At 43.5% G+C, this 27,986-nt stretch overlaps 1 long non-coding RNA gene across 1 annotated transcript; it reads right to left on the minus strand.

The window, feature by feature from the left end:
- LOC124053863 lies at positions 1-27,986 on the minus strand. Its single transcript, XR_006842246.1, has 3 exons — positions 27,807-27,986; positions 1,996-2,145; positions 1-1,668 (listed from the first exon to the last, which is right to left on the minus strand). It is a non-coding gene; the product is annotated as an uncharacterized LOC124053863 (long non-coding RNA).

Consider the following 27,986-nt stretch of genomic DNA (forward strand, 5'->3'; position numbering starts at 1 on the left):
CAGACTTGGTGGCGAGGACACATCGAACGATGGAGAAATGCCGAACAGAGAAATAAAAGAAAAAGAGACATGGAAGAACACAGAAGTGATAATAAAAGTCCCCTGATATCTCTAATGGGCAGCTGATTAGAAAGCAGAAGCACCAAAACAGGTAATTCTTCTTCTTATCTTCAGCACCAATAGTCAGACTCACACTTATCTCCATAATGACTCCAACTATAATTAATGAGCCTTTTGAGTGTACAGTGACGTGTGCCGACACTGCACACGAACAGGTACACACACAAACACATGGACTGGACTCCATCTATTCACGCGGGGACTGTAGTAATGATGGCAGATTGAACATAGCTGAACTTCTCATTCTATTCGAATCCCTTTTTTTTCTTTCCTCTCTCCATCATTTAAAAAGTCCAAGGACAAGCGGCAACTTGAACAGAGCTGGCCTCTGATTTCTGATCAAACAACACAAGGAATGAGCACATTAAGTCTTCTCAGACTTCAGGGAGCCTGAATGCAACACTGGCTTTTAAGCTGTGGCGGGGCCTGACGGTGTTGCTGTGTCATGTAAGGAGGGATGAGAGTGTTTCCAGGCGTCCTTTGAATTTCCTTCGTGGTGGATATCAAAGGGCAGAAGCATCAAGAATCTCACAGTGTGATGACAGCTGTTTAATGAAATCTCTAATGAAAGCCAAAGAAGGTAGACCGGAGCAGTAGGTGCAACAGGTACAGCAGAGTTCAAGAGCACTGAACATACGTCAAGGGCTCATGTGACTGAAAGATTTATTTCAACAGAGCGGATGCCTTGGTGTCTCATGCGAGACTGGCGCTACCTGCCTCACCACCACCGAGTGGCATAAGAAACTCCAGCTGCAATAAAGTGGTACAGCTGTGATATGAAGAGGAAAACACGAAGTTCAGTCTGATACTTTCATGTAAGTACATTTTGCAAATAACAGCCTGCAGTTAAAGCCAAGTCTTTAATAAAAGCTCTAGACAAATAAAGGCTGACCCAAACACAAGATGAGGGCAAAGACCAAGAGTGGATACTCCTGGTTCCTTTCATTTAATCCACATACCAATGATGCTCATACCATGGTCAGGAGGAATCCTCAATTCTGATTGGTTGCAGGTTGTCCAATTATTCCTGATAATGGACACCTACAAAGTACATTACACGAAAGAAAAAGTCAACAGTGACTGTTGCCCACCACTGGATGGCGACTGTAACGCATAAGCTGCAAGGAGCCTACACTGCCTCTCTGAGCTTCCTTTGTAGCCTGACATGGCCGATCATCTCACACACTGGTCTTCATTTTACTCTCTCCTTCAGGAGTTTGTATTAACAGCATAATGTAGTGACAAGAACTTAGGAGGAGGAGGACATCACCGATCAGAGAAACTTCACGTTTAAATGTGAACAACATGAGCAAATTAGAAATAAAAGCCTGTCTTTAATACAACTGACTACCTAACCTGACACGCCTCAATTTTCATGAAGTTACTTGGTGTTACAGAGTGGAGCTTCTTTCTTCACAAGCGATCTTTGGCTGAGTACAGACACAAGCTACAGAGAGCACTCTAACCGGACAGGTATCTCTTCATGTTACTTCACTGACGTCTCTGTGTCGCGTGAGAACCGGTGAGAGGGTTTCCAGGCATCCTTTCCTGAGGGCATATCAGAGGGCAGAGGCATCATCATCATCATCATCACAGTCTGAGAACAGATGTTCGAATGAAAGTTGCTTCTGCCTTCTGCCTGAATTCTCTCCAACTCTGTTTGTCCAGTTGAATGCACAGCATCTAGTGTTTTTTATTTCTTTACTTTTTGCATCCCAGGAGGGAGTTGCCAAAGCAACTGTGCATAGAGTGGACATCACATGCTTCATATTTTGATAAGAAAAGAAAAACAAAAAAAAAAACATGGCTTATTTGAAAAGAATCTTGCAAATGTCTGGAGGAAGTGACTAAAACAATGTATTGCTGCATGCTTACAAATTGCTCCATATAGCAGGCTGTCACAACAGCGCGTCCCCCACAGCTCCTCTTATGCTTTCAGCTACCAGAACTAATGTAGCATCCCTTCAAATCGAGGGGCTCCACGGGTGAGTTGATGAGTAAACCTGCGCAGTGATAGGTCCACTGCTGTGTGTGAGATTGGAAAGGACAGGGAGGACAGAGTTCTTGTTAAAACACAGAGACACATAGTGTTACTTTGTCTCACACACTCTCACACACACAAACACACACACACACACTCCTCCATTTTGCTACAGCCAACCTGTGGCTCTGACACTTGGCTTCGCGTTTATGGCCGAGGTCCCACAGTTACTCAATCTCCAGTTAAGTCAAGTTTGGGGGAAAATGGCGGCCACACAGGAGGTGATCAGCTCAGCTTTCCTACTGGAAGTGAAATGACACAAGGAGTTATTTTCCTCAGCAGATGTAATTGACTGTAATTGTGTAAGATGCTTGTGTGTCTGCGTGTGTGCATGCGTGCCTGCGCTCGCAGTTTAAACTGGACAGTCAGAATAAAGGAATACTTTTGATAAGTTTCATCCACTTTTCTGCACCATGTGGATTATTTGGAGTGAAGGGAGTGTTGCATCATTACTTTCTGCTGGACGCACAGGACAAATAAAACAGGACGGAGGGACTGCACTTTGCATTCACCATCTCCAGGGATGCAATTTATCCAACAACTGATCCAAACTCAAAGTTCTCCTCGAGAGAATAACGCGCTGGTTTGAAAGGAGTTCTCTTCCAAACACCTGTGTTGAGAGCATTCGGCACCTGTAGGATTGAAAGGCGGCTCTGAAAGGTTTGCAGCTTCAGCTTGTTACAGTGGATCAAAAAGCTGAACCGGAGTCACAGCTATGATACCAAAAAATAAAAAAATGAAACTGACACCTCCACATTCAGTGTAGGTATCTGTCTGGGAAGGCGACCTGAGGACATGGAGCAGAGCTGACTGAATGAGCGGACATTATTGCAGCCGATCCTGGCCGACACTGGGCGAGGGGTACACCCTGGACAGGCCCTCAGTTCATCGCAGGGCTGACACAAATAACCATTCATGATCACATGCACACCGACGGAATCCAAATGTCTGAACATCAACACCCTTGCAGACTTGAAGGGTTTGTTTATCTGCAAGTGCTGAGGGATGACCAAACTCACATTTCATAAGCCCACAAGGAGCCTCAAACAGGTTTTCTGGAGGCTTCCAGAGGGGCTTCTTGGGGTGCACACTTCACCATTATAATTATCCACAATCCATTACAATATGGGAACTGTGAATGAGATAGGAAATGGCAGGCAGCTAAAGCTGTCGACATTTGGACCCAACATAAAAGAGGAGGTAAACAATTAAATGATGACGAAAGAATTAGATAAAAACAAGAGAGAGAGAATTGAAGAGTTAATTTTAAGGTTCACACCTCATTTGAGGTATCAAGTCCGAAAACACAAGCTTTGAGTGTTTTTCTCGCAATATTTTGCAAACCAGCAGCGACTCTGTCTCGTCCTGAATATCCATATGATGAAAACACATCGACATCATGTGTCATCAGCCTCAGCAGAGAAGCCGGCTTGGCGGCGGGTTGCTGGTCGAGTTAGTAGCAGCTCAGGTGTGAGATGTGTAGAGTTGGAACAGATGCTTCCACTTTAATTACCTCACAAAGAGCTAACTTTCCCGTGATAGAGGAGACGCCAACACAGCTGGGTCCTGATGGATGCCAGGGCACAAATAACACAAGGCCACAAACACACAATCACATGTTTCACGTGTGCAGACCCGTGCTAAGATATATTCAAATGTATTCTGATCTGTCAAACGTCAAGTGAGCTAATCTGGGAGATGGAAGTTCTGGCTCTTGTGATGAAGAAGAACGGAAATCCGAAACATAAAGAAGATAAAATCCAGGATGGTTATTTTAACCAGAGGGGGGGATGTGAAGGCTGGGAAAGGCAGCCGCTGACTGTAGGCCAAATCAAGAGCCAGAAAAAGTTGTCAAAGTCAAAGCTGAATGATAAAATGTGACTTGGTTTTTTATTATGAATTAATTTGCGGTTGTCTTTTCAAATACTCAAGGTGTTTGGTTTATAAAAACCAGCAAACAGTGGAAAATATTCAAGTGTATTTAATTTATGGTAATGCAAGTCAGAGGAAAGCAGCAAATTCCCACATATCAGAGGCTGAAAACAACAATCGTTTGGTGTTTTTGCTCGATAAATCACTTCAACTATCAACTGACTGTCAAAATTGCTGATTAATCTTCCTGTTGGTCGACGTGTCTGTTATTCTTTTCAACATTACCCTGAGAATATCATTTTAGAAGCCTGATATGCACTCTTCCCTTTTCCTCTTCCTTTCCTTCTGTATTACAAGTAAATCAAAAGCTCCTTTTTTATAAACCTAATTAAAAGCCTGGATCAGTTCCTGCATTCAGCACACGGTTTTACAAAAGAGGACTAGGTTATTGTTCCTCCACTGGAGCTTTTGCATTCCCGTCTGCTCCATCATACAAGCAAACAAATAAGGTGATTTACTGTGTTCACTCATGTGCACCTACATGCACAGCAGAGATGTATTCTCTGAATTTAAAGCTCATTATCTAACAGGAATTACGTGATTTGACTTGTTTCCTTATCATGTGCTCAAATCATATTCACAGAGTTCACTGGTACGAGTGTTTCATGCCATTAAAATACATCGCAGTGGCTGTTGATTACTTTTACAGAGAGTTGCTCACCAAACACTCAAAGGAGAAAACGATTTAGATTACAGCTCAAACACAACGCACCAGCATCTTGTTCTCTGTTCTGGCTTCATGAGATAGTGCTCAGATGTTACTGGCTTGTGCTTTGAAATGAATTTTAGTGCTATGAATAGCAGAGCGAGCTCCACTGAGGATAGACTCTGGACAGAAACAGGAATATCTTGTGCAATAAACTGAAGAATTCCTGTGTGCCGTTTTCACCTAATTTCCAAAGCATTAACCACTGGCGTTCAATAAACAAAACTCTCAGATTAGATCAATACTGCCAAATGCACTCACTTAAGTTTATTTTCTAGAGTTACGGCTAAAGACCAGTGGATTAAAACTGGAGTGAGAGCCCCCAGTTCCACTAAACTCTACAAATTTGACTGGATTTCAGTCCTGCTGTCTACTTTGAGCTCAACCAGCTGGCTATCAGTAATGATCTGTCATTGAACTCCAGCACGCTTTTCAGTGACGGCGTCTTTACTTACAAAGGAACATCACATGTGAATAATATTCCAAAAGATAATCAGCAACCAAGGCCATATGCATACTTAATCTCTGTTATGACCCATGTTTTAAACTTGGGATTAGTCATGTAATTGATTAAATGTTGCTACCTTTGCCAGTCTGGACTGGAAATACTAATCGGTTAAACTTATTAGCAGTATACAGTATATGGATAAAAGTATTGGGACACCCGACAATTTCACTACCAGGGACGTTAATGACATCTCATTCTACACACTCAGACAGCTTTGCAGCTCTAACAGCTTCCACTCTTCTGTGAAGGCTTTCCACAACATGTTGGAGTGTTTCTGTGGGAATTTGTGCCCATTCATGCAGTAGAGCATTTGTGAGGTCACACACTGATGTTGGACCAAAAGGCCTGGCTCACAATCTCTGTTCATCTCATGTTGTGTTGGATGGGGTTGAGGTCAGGGCTCTGTGTGGGCCAGTCAAGTTCTTCCACACCAAACCCATTCAGTGATCAGAATAGAAAAGGTTCTTCCCCAAACTGTTGGCAGAAAGTTGGAAACATAGCATTGTCCAAAATGTCTTGGTATGCTGAAGCATTAAGATTTCCCTTCACTGGAAGTCAGGGGCCGAGCCCAAACCCTGAGGAACAGCCCCATGAATACTTCTGTCTATATAGAGTATGCTGTTGCCATAGTTAATAGTTAACAGTTAACTGTAGATGTAAGATGTAATGGTGATATATGACCACTGATTAATATTGCCACCCGTTGAAAGTCAGGTAATCAGGCTTGTTTTTTTAAAGATGCTTTAGAGTTGTTCCTGCACTGGCACTGAAGCATAAACTGTCCCGCAGAATGATACCAATATGAATATAACTCATAATGAAATATACCTCCAACTCAAACATCGTTGTGGAGCTATGAGAGACATTATGTAACCCTCAAATTAAAGCCCAAACAACAGACATTGGCTGCTATGATCAAATACATGTGGACTCTTCTGTTCGGTTTATCTGATGTTTTTCATCATTAGGATGCAGACTCCAGCCGACTTCCAGCTCACCTCACCATCTGACAATGCTGTGACACAATAACAAATGAACTTTGCTGCTCCCTGTCAAATGCATCATTATCCTAAATACAAAATGTCTGGAAAACAATACTTCTGTTTGCCTTGTTTTGATTTCTAACAATGCCTGCAGTTTCGCAATATGGCGCCCTCCAAAGCTCCCCCTGTAGACTTGTTGTTGTTTGAGGCCGACGGTTGGGCAAGACAGCCCTGGACTGAATGTTTACATAAATGAGCCAATTTAGCTGAATTTCATAGAACTGGAGCGGCTGGCAGACAGACTGGCTGCTTTAACCACACACAGACATGGATGGACACTGACAGAAACTCACAATAAATCACAGAACGGACTACAGAGTGGTCCAGTGGGCCCTGTTAGCAAATTACCAAGTGGCAGAGATGCAAAATAATATTTTCTTATTCAATGGTTACAACTGTGGAGGTCATTGTATTCCCACACACTTCAAGTTAAAATCAGACAAATCAAGAAGTTGAGAGAAAAGAGACAAGGGAGGAAAACAACATGCACCATCACGGATAATTTGAAAGAAAGACAGAGAAAAGAGCATTTCGAGCATTTCTGAAAACAGAGGCTGTGCTGGTTGAGAAATCCTCATGTTTCTGGCTGTTAGCGTCACTGTCAGCTTGGCCTGGCATGAAAGACGAGCGAGGGGCACCGCACCAACGAACCGAGCCAGGCCGGGCCATGACAGGCCAACGACCGAGGTGGAGAACAGGCTAGAAAGATGACAAAAAGCAGGAGTAAACTGAACTGAGCACAAACACACACACACACACACACACACACACACACACTGATTGTGCCAATCCGGTGCCAGTAAATTGCTCTGTGCTGGAGAGCTTAGGGAGGCATCAGAGAGCCTGGGCAGCATCCTGCTCTGAGCTGAAGATCCCAAGCTGACTGAATGTGGATGCTTGGCCCAGTCGGCTGGATCAGCCGCTAATACACAGCCTGGGACCAGGGAATTACTGAGTAAGCACTGAGCCCCATGAAGCTGCTAGCAACACGCACGCAGAAACACGCACACGCACGCTAAGAAGGAGGGGGGTCGTGTGTGTGTGTGTGTGTGTGTGTGTGTGCAGGGGGGGTCATAGGAATGCATGGCACATTAACAGACAGGTGCAGCCATGGATTGGTGTGCAGCACCATGGATTTTGAAATTAATATCACAACATGAAAGCAGGGTTATAAAAAGTGCACAAAGGTCATTTGAGTAAAAGTAAGGATATTACGCTAAAATATTAGTTTAGTAAAAGTGAGAACCACCTATTCCAATACCACATGAGTAAAAGTCTTAAAGTATGTGAACGTACTTAAGTGTCAGTTAGTTAATTACACATATATTAATTATACCTGAGCGATTATTGGCTCTGATACTTTTACTTTGTTTGAGTAAACTTGTAGTTACTACTTACTAGTTGTAGTTACTAGTTACTTTGCAGATTAAGTTTATTATGACAAAATATAATCAACAAATAAATTATGACGGCAGACTGAGGAGATGATACGCTACAGAAAACACTTTCCCCCAATTTTGAATTTTCCTGTAAACTGAAGTAGTAAACATTTCTGTAAAGAAAAATGGCCCCCTGTATGTGACGGCTTCCTCTGGTACAACATCCAAGCTGAAAATAATCCGCCCTCCCAACAGGATGCGCTGGTCTACTTCCCAAAGTCCTCACACCTAGCAGAGAGCTTCTGAGAAACCCTCGCTCTTATTCCCTCAAAGTCTCTTGTTCTACTTCCTTTCTCCAACTCTCACTGCCTCCACCTATCCATGATGCAGGAGAGTTTGTGTGCTCAAGATTTGTGATTGTGTGCTCTTTATCAGTGGCTTCCGGCCTCGAAGGAGCACGTGGATCGATAAAATGTTTAACATACTCCCTCCGCTTTTTAAAGCCTGCAGCGAACAAACCCCTCACCATCGACCCCTAACCCCACCCGCTGGCGCTGATCGAAGGCCCCCACCACCCCCAAACACACACACACACACACACCTCACATGAGCGACTTACACAACACTCACGGGAGGTCCTCTTCTCACCAGGCCGCCTCCCACTTCCTGCTCAGCTGCTGGTTACCAAGGTGAACCATCGCCATGGGCAATGGACCAAAAGAGAAGGAGGAGAGCCGGGAGGAGGGAGGTGAGTCGGAGAGGAGATGTGAATAGATGTGAGAAGAGGGCATGAAATCGATGAGGCCATGCAACAGCTTTGCGGCTCATGTGCCCACACACTGAGATAGAGATGCAGACGGGAATACACACACACACACACACACACACAGTGAGATGACCTGGCATTCACGACTGCCAACAATCTCGTCAATATTACAGGAACGAGCGAGAATGATACACACATTCCTCCCTCACAAGTTAAATGTTTCATCCATTTTTAGACTGCACAAATTAATCTTCTCCACCTCCTCTGACATGAATATGAGTTTTAACTTCAACTCTCCTATAATTAAAGCAGAGCTTTAGCGTTTCATGCAGGAGATTTCAAGAGTTTCATTTTGCACAGAGCCCGTGTTGCAAAAGGTCTTGTGTTTTCTTTTAAATGTCAGTCGGCTAAAAACAGGGTTGCTTATAAGCAGCAGTAGGACTAGTGATATTTAACAGGGAGAGAAATTAGAGAGGCTGCGAGAACACCCTGCTTGTCAACTTCACAGCAGAGGATATATTTATAAAGAGACATCGACGGTACCAGCTAATACCTGACTGCATTAAAATAGGTCTCGCACATACAAAGTCACTAAACAGGTTCACGGAGTAATTTAATCAAAAGTTTTGACTTGGAACAAGTTGAGAATCATTGTGTATCTAAGACCAGATTAAAACAGTAAGTGCTTTATTAAAGATTTCTTTTGAGCACCGACACGAAAACAAAAGCTGCATATCAAAATGAAAATCCATTTTCAGTGTTCAGAGTTTCACTGTTGCTGATTTCAAAGAAGCACCGTGGAGCTCATATTTTTAAAGAAACTTAAGACAACACAGAAAGTCTCTCAGAGCTGCCATGAACAGTTTGTGAGTGAAAACACACATGGGGTGTATTCTTACACCTCAAAGTGGGGTTCAGTGGTGGGAAATCTGAAACCTGCGCCTACTGAAAGTAATTGTTCAAGGACTGACCTCTCAAACAACAGCTCTGTCAAGAAAAAGAGGAATCAACCAAAGTCATTTCCTGAAATAATCCTTCCTTTCATGCGTTTGTTTTAATCCGACGCCACAGGTGTGCGGTTTAGCCGCACTTTCAAAAGTCTTGGTGGCATCTCAGCATGCTGATCTACCAGTTCTATCAAATACAACAGGTTTGGATTGATCACACGTCAGAATGTATGGGGTGTAGCTGCTGGGGCTGGGAGCCAATCAAAGTTTAAATTAAAGAAAGCTTGCAGTGATTGGCTACGACCAGCATCATACAAGTAGTCATTTATTATATTCAGCAACACAGATTTTTGTCTGCAAGTAGTAGATGCTGGATTTGGAAAATCTGTAAATCCTGCATCTTATCTGAAGACTGTTTAGATAGATAGATAGATAGATAGATAGATAGATATACGTTATTGATCCAAGGCTGGGAAATTACAGTGCAGCTGCAGCAACACAATAAGCTATACAAAATATGTTAAAAATAGCAACATACAAAGCAATACAAAAATGTGTATAAACAACAAGTAAACACTGTAATGTTGTGCAAAATAAAGTAGAATGTAAGGTGCAGTGAACCGAGTGTGTAAAACATATAAAGTGCGTAGTGACCAGAGTTGTTGTTATGACCAGAGTTTATCTGTTATTGTACAGTGTGATGGCATGTGGCAGGAAAGGTTTCCTGTATTATTTATCTCACTAACTTAAAATGACATGTAAAAACACTCTGGGCCTCACCCAGCCTTGATCTGAAAGATTAAAACCCTTCCTTACAGCTAAAATGTGCAGAATGTGAAAATGTCAAATTTTAGCCTGCCATAGCATCAAAAACATCAGACACAAATGGGAAGATGAGTGTGCAGAATGCAGCACAGACACAGTTTGTCTAATTCATCTTCCAGAATTATTTAAAATATGCCACAAATATGTACAATTCTGCGTAAAGTGGCTGCCTCTTACCCACTCCAGAGTATTTTTAAGGAAGGACCATACCAAAGCTGGATGACTTGACAGCAAAAACATTCACTGAAAGACTAATGTCAGCAAAATGTGTGTGTCCAAGCTTTTTACTCGATCAAACATTCCTTTGACGAACCACCTCCGCACACTTCACTGAGTGACAGGCTGCTGTGAAAGCCCTCTGCTCCGGGACCAGCCAGCCAGCACAATAGCCACACTGTGTTTAGCGCACCTCAGCGGCCACTCGGCGGGGGTCAGCTCTCCAGCCACACAGTTTCAACTCAAGCCTCTGCTGTGCGGAGGGGAGACGAGCGCAACCGCACAAGAGCCTCCATTACGGCTCCGGCACAAGAGCCCTGCTCCATTATGGCTTTCACATAAGGGCCTTCATTCGGGCTCTTAGTCATTCTAATGAGCTGTGCAGCTCTGCAGAGCCTCTGACTCGGTCTGTGCCGGAGCCCTGTGTAACAGCTCCCACGCGACTCCAGGCAGCCCCTAATGCAGAGGAGCGCTCAATGAGGATTGTGATTTTTTTATTTCTGTAATTGTGAAGCTTCAGAGGGCTCTTAGGCAGAGATTTAATGGCGTCTAATGGAATCTCATCACAGAACAACAGTGAAAAAAGGACAGAGAGGGAGAGCACTGACTAATGTCTCTGCATACTTTTGCTTTGCAGTTAGCCCTTCACTCTGTGAATGCAGTTACCTTTCTGAATGATACTTTATATGAAATACTCGGCACATACGCTTATGTGTGCGTGTGTGTTTATATTTAGAGGTTTATCCCCTTTTTAATGGTGACACACACTCGCTGTTTATGTTTTGAATCCATTTTTACCTTTCTAGTATCAGTTCTGATGACTGAGCTTTGGACACACTGATATCAAGTCCTGATCCAACAGCGGCACATTTAAAGAATTCAGAGCCTGTCATTAGTTTGAACAGCTGTATGGGTGTGATGTGATTCCCATCGTTGTCCTGTGGCCTGGCGCAGGTGAAACCATTTGGAAAACATAAACAAATAAGCGTCCGGTCTCTTTTCCAGAAGGTGAAGGCACCTTTTAGTGTGGGAGACTTCATCCTGTATATCCTTTTACATTATATTGTGGACTAACAAGCATTTAATTTATCACTATGTCACTAGAGAAATAGTAAATGTACATTTCTGTGCATCTCCATCTTTCACTTCAGTGGTCTTTTGACTTTTCTCTCCCACACTCCTCTTTTTTTCACTTTTATTTCCACCTAAAGCAAATAAATAAAAAAAATGACAGCATCTCTAACTCTTTCACTCGGATATCTCTTTATCCCCTTTGCAACCATCTCATATTTCCTCTCGCTCTTGACCACGCAAAAACTCTCTCTCCTTTTTGTCTCCCAGCTCGTTCAGGTTAAAGCCTCCCACTCGCATCTTAAAAATTTGCCTCTGCGGTACAGTTACAAATGACAAGTTATTGCAGTGTCAGTGGTCATGGTTAAATGCCAGTCAATGCAGACGCAGGAGACCAGACGGTTGTTGCTCGCCAGGGGGATCTCTAAGTGACCTGTCTTAATAAGAGTCTGCAGAGTCCAGAAAGCTTCATCATCATCATCCGAAGGTAGAGAAAGAGCACAGACGCTAGGTATAGCACAAATGGGTAGTCTGCCGCCGCATAAGCCTTTTAGACAAGGTTACAAAGAAAGTGTGGGAAGTGTAAAGCGCCCATTTGCCGCGTACATCTCGAAGACGAAATGTCCTCAGTCAGTGGTCATGTACAGGAAGACTTTCTCCCATGTAAGTGATTTTCATTCTATTGAATCTGAAACTTTTACCCACGTATCACGTCATTATTTTGACAAGGAAGACTCTCTGCTCACAAATTCATGTCTTAATTAAATTCACTGACACTTTTGTGCTTGGAAGAACAAACAATGACATGAAGACTCCACAATAAAACATTAAATGGATAATAACTGGTCCTGGAACAAAACAGAGAATGACTATGGATATGTTCAGAGTAGCTTTGTCTTCTCGGGAAATTGTGCACGCAGACATGTGAAGTGAAAAAGCTTTTGTTTTATGGAAATGTACCATTATCATTCACCAAAAACTGTGACTGACCTCACAGTGACATGACTTTTCCAAGTTACTGTCAATAATTTCGCTCCGTCTCCTTCCGTCTCTCCCTTGAATTTTCCAGCGCTGGCCTCAAAAGACGCCGTTATTACAGTCATTTCACCAGACAACAGTCTGTCAGTCGCAGCGTCAGTGAGTCCCCACCCAGTCACAGCATGCACCCAGCTGCGTTTCTCCACCCATCACTGCAACTGCACAAACCTAATATGAAAGAAGCGTAAACCAGGACCCGCCATGAATGGATTCCTGATATGAAGGGCGGGGGCTGTATGGGGCTGTATGGGGCTGATATGGATAAAATCTGAAACTGTATGGCACTTTACATCATCACGTTATTTCAACATATATTAACACCATGTAGTACACCTCCGCCTGCTGCAAAGCATCTGATCTGTCAGAATATAACAGAAGAAGAAAATTCTGTATGTAACTACAATTTTTTAGATGGATGGCATTGTGTCCTAGGAACAATATTTGCATTTCTGCTCTTCTAATTAAGCAACAATCTCAGCAGTGCATATTTCTACTCCAACCTTTTCACATGGCCACAGCTCATCAGATCAGCCTCAGAACCATGTTTTTCTAATGTTACCCCAACACTGGGGCAACCATGCACAGAAAACATTTATTTCAGCTACTGAGAAACAATCAGATTAAGTGTTTGTGTGGTTATTAGGTGGTAATATTTTCCTATTGAACAAATTAAGAGAAGTTTAAAACATCCCTCTCAGTCTGATTGAAAACTTCCTTCTGACTGGGTTGGGTTGGACCAACATCTTCTGATTGAGGTGGACATTATTCAATTTATTTATGTTGCTCTGCAGCACTGTTGCATTGTCCTCAATGTCCTCAAGATATTACAGGGACACAGTAGCTACAAATGTGTTGGCAGACATCATTTGTGACCTATTGTAACTGCAATCGGAAACACAACTGGTCTCCTGAATCTCGTCTCCAGAATCTGTTTGGACCTATGAGCATCGTCCGTTAATGTCCGTCTCGTTCAGCTGCAGTCTCCGCATCCCTGCACGTGTCTCGCTACCATCTCCTTACAGGTGCACTAATTCAATTATTGAGTACACTTTGCTATAATCTCCTGGTCTGTCCTGGTTTCCCTTTCCTTTAATGAACTAACATTAGGTGAAGACACTGACTGTCTCAGGAGACAATGTTTAACGTCGGCCAACACTTTGTTATTTACACCGGGATTAGTTCATCATGGACATAAGCAGAAATGCAAACATTTGGAAAATATCATCAATGTAATATTGGAGAGGATGAAACATGTGATACAGTGCATTATGATGAATTATATTCCTGCAGCAGCACGACGCATTCAGCAGAAGGCTATTAAAGATTAAATACAGTACAGCATTTTCTCTTCCTGGAACGGTTCACTCGTGATCTACAAAGAAATGCATCGACGAGGGGAATCTAAACAAGGTGTGTGTTTTCTGCCATGCAAGGAGGCCTGCATGTGACACAGAGGAATACATACGGAGAGGAAGAAGACATCGACGGAGATCAAAGGTTGTCACACTGACGGCTGTCTTTGATTCACCCGTAAGCCTTTGTAAGCGTGCGCACACACACACACACACACACACAAGCATGCACAACAGGGGTGACAGCGCAGAGCAGCGAATTTACATTAATAAGACTTCTTGTTTTTCCCCTCACTTAGACAAGAGATATTTGAAGCATTTATTAAATTATTAATCCATTTATTTATTCATTTAGTCAGTCAGTCAGTCATGTTTTTTTCCATGGCTGAGAAGCTCAGTGTAATTTCATTGAGCTACCAGATGGTTGAGGGTTTAATTAACAACTTCAAAAGCAATAACTGGAGAGCTGGCCAAATACGCAGGCAGACACACACACACACACACACACACACACACACACACACACTCACACAATATTAGCTGCCTATGCAAAAGTCCTGCACAAGCACGAATGCGTATCATTCACGTCGCTTATTAATTCACACTGCACGAAAATCAAACAGAAAAGCAGCCATTGTACTCTCAGCGTGTTTATGTGCAGCTTCTTTCTCCTCGTTATGGAGGCTGCTCCCCCGGCTACCCCGTCTGTCTGTGAAGGCGATAGTTGGAGTGGAGAGGAGGTGCTGTGGATGGGCTCCGGGCTCCCACACTGTAAGTCACACCCCGCTGATTGGATCTTACTGGCCTCTCGGGGACAATAAAAACACCCCGTCTTCCCTTCATCTCGCCCTCCCTCTCCAGCTTTACTGGCAACCGCAGCCATTATTCCACTATAATGACATTATTTTGATTGGCGCAGCAACAATGGGCCTCCATCTGCTCACATTAGGTATTGTAATCAGACAGTGTTGGGTTATGTTAATATGAATGGCAAAGGGCAAGGAGCCATTAACCCGGCCTGGAGGTTAGATGGTCTGTGTGGTTTCTGGCTCTCTTCTTCAGACACAACACAGACAGTCCACAGACAGCTGCACTATGTTGGCCTCCATCAGTTTCTTCGCTGATGTTAATGGTCAGAAACTTGCAAGAAGCGTCCCTTTCCCATTCGGTCCCCCTCTGCCCTCCTCACTTACACCGTCAGCAGGGTCTGAAATCAACACCAGGGGAGATTCTCCATTTGGTGAGGGAATCTCGCCAGGCTGTCTAACATACTGACCAGTGAATGTTTGCTATGTGTGTCAGAGTTTGATACACCAAGGGAACTTCGTGATGCATTGAAGTGCACCTCAGAAACCGGTTTTCAAATGGACACGAGTGTTGTTTAATTGGGAAAGTTTATATTTTTCTCATTTTCATTGGTTGGAATACATCAGCCAAGTCTGTACATTACATTACATTTCACTGCAGCATTTTTTAAGAATGAAATGCTGAAGTCATGAAGTCGACTCATTTCAACAAAGTGGAGTTCTAAAAATTAAATCAAAATGTTCTGAGCAAGCTCAAAACAAGATTTTGGTATAATCTGTGGTAGTTGTTTTCATTCAAAAGTTTTTAATAATTAAATACTGAAGCCAATCCCAACATGTATTAATTTTGATCAGTAAAAAACTGTGTGTATTTGTTGGATTTTTTCCCCCATCTATCAGTCATTCTGCCCAGAGACCCAAAACGTTAATTTCAGACCCTGACTGTCAGTATGTTGGTCTTTACTCTCTGCTGCAACTTGCAAAGATTAAAAGAAATACCAAAAATCAAAATAAAAATAGACAAAGAGATATTCAGCGCCACATTGATGGCCCCATTAAACAAGTAAAACACTGACAGAACGGGCTCAAACATTTTATCAGCTTGCCAAAACCAGGGGACATCTAAAAAGTTTGTTTGCCCCAAATTGGCACCAGCCTCCAGTCCGCATTTGTTAGCAATAGTAGACCAAGTCAACGGGGAATCGAGACAGTTGGCTCATTTAAATCCTCCAAAAAAAAAAAAAAAAAACGGTTCTGTTGCTGGTTTCTAATCTTACTGTCGGTCAACCCAATAGCTTGAATGTGTTTGATTTCCAAAAGAAATAGTTTAGGTCCCTGACGACTTACGAATGACGCCAACAAGTTCTATCAGCAGGCGCCAGTCAGCTGCTTTAAAAAAACACATAAAACAAATGGAGGGGAAAAAAACCCTCCAGATGTTATGAAGGAACTCCTGATGAATAACAAATATAGTATCTTATACAACTCTGAGTTTGGCGATTGTGTCTGTGTGTACGAGCGTTCGCCCCGCCGCTGTGTGTGTGTGTGTGTGTGTGTGTGTGTGTGTGTGTAGCATACACATTTCCTCACTGTCATCCATTGTTTTCAGGGTAAACAGGACAATGAGGATCTTCAGAAGGCCTCCAGATCAATGTCTGTCCTGCTGGAAATGTCAGTCCGCTCTGTTCATTAATCTTTTGCCACCAAACAAAACAAAGAGCTTTGTTAGATATTGGTCCATACACCACCGCTTTGATGAATAATCCCTTTTCTCACAACAAAGGGGAAATTGCTTACTGTACAATTTCACCACCAAAATCAGATTCCTTTGTGTGCCTCCCTTTACTTTTACATTTAGAGGTATATGGAACAGACTATACCAGAGGTTTCCAGGGACCGTTTGTGCAAAGGGCCACAGGTTTTCATAACCACATCTGCAATTTCTCAAACTAAATTTCAGCATAAATCATTTTCTAAATTTACCACCTGGTCAGCTCTGCAGTATCAGACAGAGCCTTACTGTTCCGGTTTTGCATCAGAAGGAAACATCTTTTCAGTCATTTAAAGAATCACTTTGGTGGCGGGCCAGTGTTTCGCAGGAAGGTGTGCGCTGCGTTCGATTCCTGGCTGAGGCTTTCGTGTTTGCAGTTTGCATGTCCTCCTGTTGCATGTGAATCCTTTCCTCCACCATCCAAAACATGTATTTTGGGTTAATTCTCCAGTTCTGTTGCCCAATGGACTGGCCTCGAGCTGGAGATTCTGTACTGCCTGCTGCTCTTCATGCATGGGTGCAAACAACAAGTTTCATAGTGTTACAGCGAGCAAGAAATAAACGATAATTTTCAAATGGTCAGTGCTCTTTCAGGCTGCAGACATTTAGACTGGAGACACTGCTGCTGTGCCTCAGAAGCACAAATGTGCAAATAAATCTACCTTCTTAGGCCCTTTAGTGTTTATGTTATGTTTCTAAATGGATTTCCACCAAAGTTGCTTCTTTTTTCATTCCCCAGCTGCAGAGAACCACTCACAACTAGCAGGTCTTCATAAGCTCCATATGCTCTCAGCACTATGGCTGTTGTGAAGAAAAGCCAGTCTTCCTCCAGTGAAGACTTTGCTGAATGTCACATGTGCCAATGTTAAAGAAAGCAATTAGCCACTGTTGGCATGTCCTGGTCTGTGGATGAGTAATGGCTGGCGGGGCGGGAGTGTCTAGCCCTGATAAATTCTACTGTCCCCCTGCCTTATTAGTACAATGACTAAGTGGGGGGTGGGGGGGCTGCAAGCTAAGGTGAGAGACCATAGGGGGTGTCAGAGATAAACCCAGATTGACAGCAGAGCACGGTGGCTAAATGCTAATGCACCGAGTGACATTTCCGACGCCAGCCTGGGTTAGCTTAGATGCTGCTGGCGTGCTGACAGACGGAGCTACAGAGACGGGGGTGGGGGGGACCCAAAATATCAGTGCACCAAGTCTTTCTTCCTCCTCATCCCTTCTTCATTCTCCAAAATGAAAAGAGGGCGAAGGTGGGGGAGAGGGTTGAGATGTTGTCACGAGGTTTTTATCACAAGTTAGCAGGCTAAGCTAATAGCAGGTGCTTCAGACATTGATAAGGACAGGTAGAGACGGCGCCGTGAGTAGACCAAAGGCAGACAAAAGCGGAGAAGAGGCGAAGACAACACTGATATTTAGCCTGAAAAAAGCCCCTGTTTTGCCTTCCCATCAGCCACCCGGGGAGTCCAACACTTTGTCCACTAAATCCCAAAGCGCTGCTTTTGTTGATAAGCCCTCTGCCTGCTCTGCGTCACCCCCTCCGGGAGGATGATTTCTATCTCTACCCTCAATTTCCAGGAGTTGCCAGACCATTGCAGACGGCAGAAAAACTCCTGTGACTTTTTTTGGGCTGGAAGTCGAACGCCTGTCGAGGCAGGGCAAGGTCTCATCTTTCTGGGTGGTCGGACGTGATGGTGCATTGAAGCTGTGTCTAATTGGCGTTATTTTTAACAACGAGTGGTGTGTCAGCGAAAGAAACCTCTAGAGTTATGAACGCCACCTTTAATGGAATCTAATTAGTGGACTGGTGTGCTAACAGAAAGTCAGAGAGCAGAACAAGCACTCGTGTGTGTGTGTGTACTTATCTGATTGTTCACTGAACAGTTCTGATACCTAATGCATTGTGACAGAGTATGTGTGTGAGTGCGCATGCATGCGTGTCTATGAGAGCGAGCGTCACGTAACAGAACTTTTCTAAAGTCTGATGGACCGGATGTTTCATACGGAGGACAGGCCGGATCAGGACAGCACTTTTAGAATTAATTAGGGCTGCAACAAAAATTTGCAATTTGGATTAATCATACAATTAGTTTTCACGTCTAATCAATTTGTTTGAAGCCCGAGGTGATGGTTTCATAGTTTAATGGTCCAAAACCCAAAGATATCCGATTTACGGGGATGTAAAATCTAAAGATATTCAATCAACGAGGTTTTAACTCTGAGAAAAGCTGCAAGTTTCCAAACAAAGCTGGAGAACCATCCTGTGCTTATTATGATCCCGTGATCAGGACAGGGCGATTATTGGCCCAGCCAGTCGTTAGATTTAATATTCAGCATTTCATTTTGTGATAAAATAAATTCATTTTAAAATAATTGTTGATAATAGTAGATTTATATATTGTATTAATTATCTGCATGGTAGCTAGTAACTAAAGTTATAAAAATGGAGTGAAAAAAGTATACAGACAGAAAAGTATACATGTAAAAGCATACAAAATGGAGTATTAGAGTAAATTGTACTTAGTTCCATTCCTTCACTGGTTATTCTAAAGATTTCCATCTTTACTGCAAATGTATATCAGCATCACAGATTACTAATAATAAGAACTGGTTGGCTCTAAAACAGTTGAATCTGTTCATCCTTACTTCCTGGTTTCCAGAGATTCGAACAGGTCAGCTGCTTTGCTCACCGAGGACGGTATGAAATACACCCCAGCCAATCAGAGCTTTGCTGGCAGGTTTAAGAATAGCGACATCAGCTTCCTGCACCAGATAAGCACATGATGGGAATGACGCGGCCCTCTGCGAGTCGACATACAGAAATAACTTTTAATAACTTTAACTTAACTTAACTAACAAGCACAGCAGTTCAGTCTGATTATCAGGCTGCTAATTGGTTACAATCACTTAAGGCCCGTAGTCCATCGCTTCATATGTTTTTATTTCAGTGATGTTTGAAAATCCGGTGTCAGTCAACCCAAGTGTGTGACCCTCGTTAGAAGTCGCACACACAGACACACACACACAGATTACAGTATTGTTTTTGGAATTAGACGAAGACAGATTCAAGAGAGATTAGTCTTCTCAGGCGACATAATCAGATTTAGTTTTTGGCCCTGAGCATCCTCCGGAGCAGCGCTGATCTGATCTGATCCCGTCGCTGAGCACAACAGCAAAAACCCAGACTTAACCCTGCCGTCCTCCATCTTGCTCTCCTCCTCCCCCTCCACAACTCCATCCCTCCATCCTTTTTTCTATACCCCTAAACTTTACTACCTCATTTACTTCCATGCTGCATTTTTCCTCCGTCTCTCTCTCTCTCTCTCTCTGTTCTCTCCTGCGTACCTTTCTTCCAAACACGTTATTTTATGCTCATTACTGCCTTGCGGAAGCCTGAGAGTCTAAAGCGAACATTAAAGGCTGCTGTGTTTAGTTGTGTTTTTTAGCGTGTTAAAAATGCCAACGAGCTGGCCAGCAATGTCTGTTTGCATGACGAGCCTTCCCATGGAGTTTCCACCACACTCTGAGTTCATTACAATAGATCAGTGCAGAAAGGAAAAGGAAAGGATGGACAAAACCACACACACACACGCACGCACGCACACACACACACACACACACACTGATGTGTATAATCGGGCTTCCTTTTATGATGAGCAGCGGTAATTAAAAATGCCACTCTGGGTGACAGGGCAGGGTGGAGGGAAGGGAAGGAGGAGGGATGGGCGATGGACGGAGAGCGGGGGAGGGAGGGGAGTCTGGTCTGTTCCTCTCTTTAATGAGGATCCTAATCAACCCAGTGGAGGCCGCCCTGAGACCCCCCAGGTTCATTAGACCAGAAAAACCAGACTGCCAGTAAAGGAAGGGAAGAAGAGAGGGGTGGGACCGAGAAAGAGAAAAAGGAAAAAGTTTCTACCCATTGATGATGTAAAGACGGAGGGGGGAGGGGGGGAGGCAGGGAAAAGTAAAAAAAAAAAAAAAAGAGAAAGGGAGAGGCAGAAAGGAGGGGACAGATGGGAGGATGGCCAGCGGAGATAACAGCGTGGGTCATTGGGCAAGTCACGGCTGCCATCGATCCCCTGATTGGCTGTCTGACGGTTTCAACACGGCTGCCAAACCCTTTAATACGGGGTGTCTCCTACTGTGTGTGTGTGTGTGTGTGTCTTTGTGTCAGAGTGAGCCCTATCTGTGCCACATGTAGTCCACATCTTTTCCACCAGAACTGATATCTGTCCAACTTCCTCAGGAGGCTGATAAGAGCACCTCACAGCTGCACTGATAAACACACACCATCCTTTCCCCGACCAGTGAGACAAAACCTGGAGATCAGCGTGTGTGTGTGTGTGTGTGTGTGTGTGTGTTGAGAGTAACGTTTAGTGACGTGTGCACACTGTGAGGTGAGAGTGTTACAAAGTGTTATACTGGCCCTCAGCCCTCGCTCTACCATCCTCTCACATTGATTGGACAGAAGGACGAGGTACACACATCGCTTCCAGCAGCCCACTCGACTCCTCTCCTCCCTCGAAATGCCAAGACGCAGTGTGTGTGTGCATGTGTGTGTCACTATCAGTTTTGTCTGGGAAGTTTCTTATGGATAATACTCGTCATTCTGTCATGTTGAAAAGTGCATGTGGTTGTTTTGTTCATCTGCGGTTTGAGTAATTTAAAAGAAAAACAACATGTGACTCGGCCAGGAATGTGATTTCTGTCTGTTATGATAGAAGCAGTGGAAACGTTTGAGGGTTGATTCATAGCAGACACACTTAGCTGTAGGAGGGTCAGTTCAGAATTTGATCTTTCGAGAATTCAAGCCATAGTTCTGTAATATTCTTTGATAATCTAGTAAAAGTTTAGTTTTATAAACATGCAAACTAACATTTCTCTTGACCAGTCTGCAGAATATTCAGGTGCAGCAAAAACTCTGTGAAAGCTTGAATGTGAATGGAATGAAACGCAATGTTTGAAATTTCCAAGCGGTCCCTGAACGCACCATGCGCAGACCAGTCAGCCAACAGCAGTCAGCTGCTGTGGCTGGTGGTGGGGAGCCTGCGTGTAACAGCTGACTGATGGATAAAGTAATAATCTGATCACTTTGGCTGCGTTTCTGAACGCTAAGCAGTCTAAACCGAGGAGAAAAGCTCTCAGACTCCTGGTTTTTTGTCTTTGTGTTCGGGCCTTGGATACGAGTGGTTTGTACACCTGGAAATTTCTTGCTGCAAATAAGATTTCTGTGACACTCAGAACACTGAAAGTGTGTGTCTGTGGTATTTTTAAGGCTGTAATTTTGGGATCTTTAGCACCTATTGCTGCTGAGGGTCCGTCTTTCCCTTCTGCTCAGGTTTAACTTGTCATCACTGTTGTGTTTTGTCGGGATTGTGCTGTCAGATCTTTTCAAACATGGTTCACATTGAATTATTATACAGTTTCTGCGACAAGTTCTGCAATTGGAGCCTGACGATTGCACCTTTTGAAACTGCACGTTGCATCAGGACTCTCCTGTGGAGCAGCTTTAATTATTTTTGATGCTTCTATTTTTTTTCCCCACCAGTTTTGATGTTCCTGTACATTTTTACTTGGAAGCACAATCTGAAATCTCTAATGCAGCCAATAGCAGGCATCGCTGTACCGCATATTTTTCATCACTGGCAAAATTTTTTAACAATGACAGAAAAATCTGAAGGCCTTCTATCATTTTGACAGATTAGAACGATGAGGGCAGTCTGGACCTCCTGCAGCAGCACAGTAGTCTGGCCTACTTGTTCCTGTGATCCCAGTTGTTTTCCGAAACTTAAATGCTATTAAATCAGCTGTGTCTTAAAATGCCAGGTAATAAAAAATTATGACTGTTGCAACCCTGTGCTTCAAAATGACAGATGACAAGAAAGACAACCGATATGCGTATTAAAAACGGGGAAAAGATTGAAAATGATTAAACAGAATAAAAGTGTGCAATATTTGGCTGCGGAGACAAAGACTAAAGCCAAGCCAGACACCAAACACTGATTTATTATGAAGTGAACGGCCTGGAAGCCACCGAGAGCGAACCACCCAACTGTCCTGCCAACAGCTACGATACTGTGACTACTCCACAAAGATTTCACTGCCAGACAACAAACATTCATTATGCTGGAGACAAACAATTCAAATTCTCCTCATCTAAATAGGCATTACAGCTTAGAGGAGTAAACAGGATTCACAGAGGAGCTTAAGTCTTTAGGATGCTGTTGTGCTTTTCTTGGCTTTGAGGATATTGAGGCACCTCTCTGTGCTAAAAATCGCTCCCTGGGTCGAATGCATCTCGCTGCATTAGAATAATCACCTGTTTTGTTTAACTAAATTATGGAGAGCAGGACTGCATTATGACTGAGCAAACAACTATTTTTAATCCCGAATGTGTAACTCGATTAAACGCGGTTTAATGGCGCTCGTTCCGACGGTGTGGGCGCAGCTAAATCGATACGTACTTTACACAAAAGTTTGCTGCTTAATAAAATTTGTGCATTTAATAAGCAAATTATTCTAATCATAAACCTCTTGCCAAAGCAATTAGTGATAAATTATAATCTTATGATAAATTATCTTGTGTTGACAGCCTGGGGGAACGCTGCAATCAAACATTAATTATTCATTGGGTAATTAAGTTCATAGGTGTTTCTCCCTCCCTTTACCGCGCACTCTCTCCCTTCCTGGCTTCATGGGAGGTGTAGGGTGACTGTCCAGAGTTTTGTCAAATAAACTTTTCATTAGATTACATTGTGCTAAAAGGAAAACACCACAAAAACCAGCGGAACCCGAACCTGTAAATCCTGCTGGTCTGTGAACTCTTTGCGGGACCACATCAGCTGACAGGAACAGGAAAGCACTGAAGTAAGGCTGATCAATATGATGATATCGAATCAATATTGTGATGTGAGCACAGGCTGCCACCAACAACTGTTTTCTGCATCAATTAATCTGATGATTACTTTCAAGATTAATTGATTAATCGATTGTTTTGTCAGAAAACGTGACGTCTTCTTGTCCAACCAACAGTCTAAAACAAAAAGACTTTTCATTCACTGTCATAAAGGAGAGAGAAAACCGTGAAATGAAATCCAGTCTAGAGCTGCGACGATTGGCTGACCGAAGGAGAATTAATTGTCAACGATTCTAACGATCACTGAAGCAGAAATGTCAAACATTTGCTTGGTTTGAGCTTCTTTAAAGTAAGGATCTGTTGCTTTTCTTTGTCATTCGGAGCAGATGAAGAGTCTCTGGGTTGTTGGTTGGCTGACGTCGTCGTTCTGTGAAAATCCACCCCAACTTTCCAAACATTAGAGTTTATTTGCAGATTCAGCGTCTGACAATGGGACACGCCCATCTGCTTGTAGTCAAGTATCAGCTTTTCTGAATCTCTTCCTACTGACTGACTACCTGATTCAGGCAGGCTTGACAGAATCAGATTTTCCAGCGCTGCATGCAAAACCTGCAGCAGCACTCGCAGGAAGAGAAACACCTGCCTTCTTCATGACTACATATAATTGACAATTCAAACCTTAGCTGTTCACCAGACAGACAGCAGGTACCGAATCGCGTTCTGAAAATAACCGGCCGGCCCAGATATGTCAGCCGGGGTTGAAAGGACAAAGCGTGTTAGCGGGAAAACAACGCCAGCATTCATCAAGTTCAATTACATGGAAGAGACATCAAACTTAAGACAACAAGACGAGAGAAGCAGCTCCAGTTTTAGGATGGTTTTCTTGTTATTGTCGTTTTTCCCCCCTCCCTCACTGGAAGAGACAGCCTATTACCAATAACAACGATTTGGATGAAGACATGAGGAAGATTAAAGAATCAAAGAAATAATGAGCTCTAACTGTCCCTCTTTGTTTTTGGCTTGAAGCTTTGCTCCAGACATCCATCACATCCTCGTCTCTCTCATTTCTTTCTCCGTGTGATGGAGTGGCATGCTGCTGCCATCTAAAGGTGGAGGACGACCTAACCGAGGCTCTGCTCACTGCTGTGTGTGTGTGTGTGTGTGTGTGTGTGTGTGTGTCCGAACTCTGAAACGCTTCATTACAGCCTTATCATACACATCTCTCTCCAGTCCAAATTAAATAGTTATTCTGTGTGAAATGTAATAAAAAAAAGATCAGCTCACGGCTTCAAAGTGCCACTTGTGTCGCTGAGGATTCGTTGCTGTGGCAGGGCGAGAGGTTGAGAAGGACGAGCGCGAGGGATTTAATTTGACAAATAATGTCCAGCGTACGGGCAGGAGTGATACCACTGTAATCCCCTGTAAGCTCTGGCCAGGTATTACTGCCGGACAAACATGTGTTTAGTAATCTAATTATGCCGAGGGCCTCAGGCTTCCTGTATACAGTCCATATACTCACAGCTGCCGACAAACGCAACAGGCACAAAACTAAACGTGCACCTGTAACACAATCATCATTACCCAACCTGACACAAATATGATACAAATCCTTTATATTTGTGGAAAATAAACAAGTCTGAGCTTAAGCCATCAAACATGGAGTGAGGGAAGCCCTGCTGCAGGCCCTTCTAATGAACATATGACAACATACAGTAAGCTGAACAGAAAGCTCATTGAGAAGCTGATGAAGCTCTGAAGACCCCGTGATGCACACTCATTGGGCTGAAGTGCTCCTGCTTGCAGGGGGGCGGCGGATTTCATAGTTCACCAGAGCTTAAGACCATTAAAGCGCACGTCCAGCGCACTCGAGCCTCTGCCAGTGTTCAAAGGTGGTCACCATCACAGACAAGTTTATCGTTAACACCGAGGCAGGATGCTTTAAGCATAAGCATCCTGCCTTATAAGCTGTCTTATACAAGCTAACTTTAAATATCTCATGTGTGCAACAAGAGTTCGTGTTCAGAGCCTCCGTGTGAAGTGGTGATGCACCTCCCCACCTGGCTGGGGAGGCCGATATAAATACAAATAAAGACAGAAAGGCAGTTAGAGAGGTGATTTCTTGCTCTTATTTGTCACTGGTTGAATTAAAAGATTTAAGACTTTTTATTCTCTCAAAGGACTTAATTCTCTCACCAAGAGTACAAACCTGACCACACATTCACCAACACCAGCCGGCTGACTGCATTCAGCTGTTCTGACTCTTCAGTAGGTCATCGTGGTGTCAGCTGTATTACGCATTCTGATGTGTCCCATTATACAAATTAATACACTCGACAGAGGAGTCCATTATGTTCTTTAACTCCTGACCACCTGACCATGCATTATCACACACACCAGCCTGAAACTAACACAGGACAGCCAAACTCCTTCCTGCTAATTAAAAGTAAGCAAACTCTGTGCTACACTTCAGACAACACACACACACATGTACAAAAACGCACACACACTCATCATGGTTTAATCAGTGCGGATATACTGTGGAGGCCCTTTCCCCCTTCAGTGCCAGACACTATTGTGGTGATGACTGCACAGGCATATTGATGTCAAGTCTTTATTGTGTGGGTTTACGGTGCAGAGAGAGTGTTGATTATCTTGTAACCTCTCCACCCTTCTCTCCACACCTCACTCCCTCTCAGCTAACAACATCTGTGTGTGTGTGTGTGTGTGTGTGTGTTTAAGCTAATGAAAGCTACAGGCCCACAGCCTCCTTCGGCATGTTCATGCCAAAGCCTCCGTCAGACGCTCTCATGGCTGTGTGTGTGTGTGTGTGTGTGTGTGTGTGTGTGTGTGTGTGCTGGGTCTCTCTCTCTCTCTTATCCCTCGCTTGCATAAAAAAAGAGCTTTGAAGGGTGTTTGTGTTGCTCCCACATGTCTGACTGTCACTGAGCTGCTGCCTCTGTCCTTGTTCTAAACCCAGATATTAAAGCTACACAGCAGAGAAGATGCAGCGAGTGAAGAGAGGAAAGATGATAGAAGATCTACACACAGGAAAAAAATATATAAAGCAGGGTGTGGGAGAGTAAAAGGAATAGTTTCTGAAAGTCAGACATCCAAATAGGCAGGCAGATCACAAAGACACAGCAATGGTTAGATCTGCAGACAGCTCCCACAGCCAGAAAGAGATGGTGATAGAAAAGGAGAGAATGAATGAGCAGAATGTGAAAGATGACAGGAGTATTGCTCTCCTGTCACACTCTGTTAATGTAAGGACGGGGATCAAGAACCATTACTAAAATGGTGCCATTTCCTGACTCATCAGTACTGAAATATATTGACAAACTCCTTTACAATAAAATGCGAGCGCTGCTGTACCTGCTTGGGAACGAGTTTAATAAACAAAGACCTGAACACATTTTTGCCCAGAGTTCAATCCGGGCACACTAAGTACAAATCCACCTCCTTTGCTTTAACTGGTGGACTCTTAACAGTGACCACTGCCCTTTAACCCTCTGTAACAATGAATTAGATTGATGAAAGCAGCACAAGCCCTGAGGAACAAAATGGGATGCCTGCAGCAACGGCAAAAACCCCTAATCTGGTCCTCTGTTTAGTCCACCAGCTCACATGTAGTGGATTAACTGACGTGAACACAATGTGTGATACTTGACATCCAGGCTGTGACCTCATCACTCCTCCTCAAGCAGAAACTGATGAGCGACAATGATGCATGTTCCCCTACAGCTACAAGGACAAAAGTATTGGGACACATGACCATAACAATTTGGGAATTTGTGCCCATTCATGCAGCAGAGCATTTGTGAGGTCACACACTGATGTTGGACCAAAAGGCCTGGCTCACAATCTCCGTTCCAGTTCATCCCAAAGGTGTTGGATGGGGTTGAGGTCAGGGCTCTGTGTGGGCCAGTCAAGTTCTTCCACACCAAACTCATCCAACCATGTCTTTATGGAGCTTTGCTTTGTGCACTGGGGCACAGTCATGCTGGAATAGAAAAGGGCCTTCAACAAACTGTTAGCAAAGCATTGTCCAAAATGTCTTGGTGTGCTGAAGCATTAAGATCAGTGGAAGTCAGGGGCCGAGCCCAAACCCTGAGAAACAGCCCCGTCCCAATAAAAAAGCCAACCGTCGAGCTGCCACCGAACAAACAAGAAAAACACCAGCAATAGGCTGTAAAACCAACTCATTCTACCACCCAAAACACTCGACCACAAGTATTCAAAACTCTCTGCTAAATAAATTCAGAGCTTAAAAGCATTAGAGTGCCAAACAACAACCATAAAAAAGCAGGTCAGCAAAGGAAAAAGACACTCACAACTCACAGTAATTGTGTCACATTGGAGAGAAACCAAAATGCAGACTCAGAACACAAGGGGAGGTATAATGAAGAAAAGGAAAGTTTGGGTAACTTACTTCAACAAATGAGGGTGATCCAAAAGACCAAAAAATGAGTCCAGAAAGGTAACCAAAGTACACGGAGACACGGGGGACATCCAGGACGACGGAAAAGACACATGAAAACGCAGGAAACGCAGACCAACTCACAAACTGAGGACTGACTGGAAACTAACGAGGAACAGGTGAAACTCACCA

This window comes from Scatophagus argus, chromosome 22 (assembly GCF_020382885.2).
Source record: "Scatophagus argus isolate fScaArg1 chromosome 22, fScaArg1.pri, whole genome shotgun sequence".
In the NCBI taxonomy this organism is placed as follows: domain Eukaryota; kingdom Metazoa; phylum Chordata; class Actinopteri; family Scatophagidae; genus Scatophagus; species Scatophagus argus.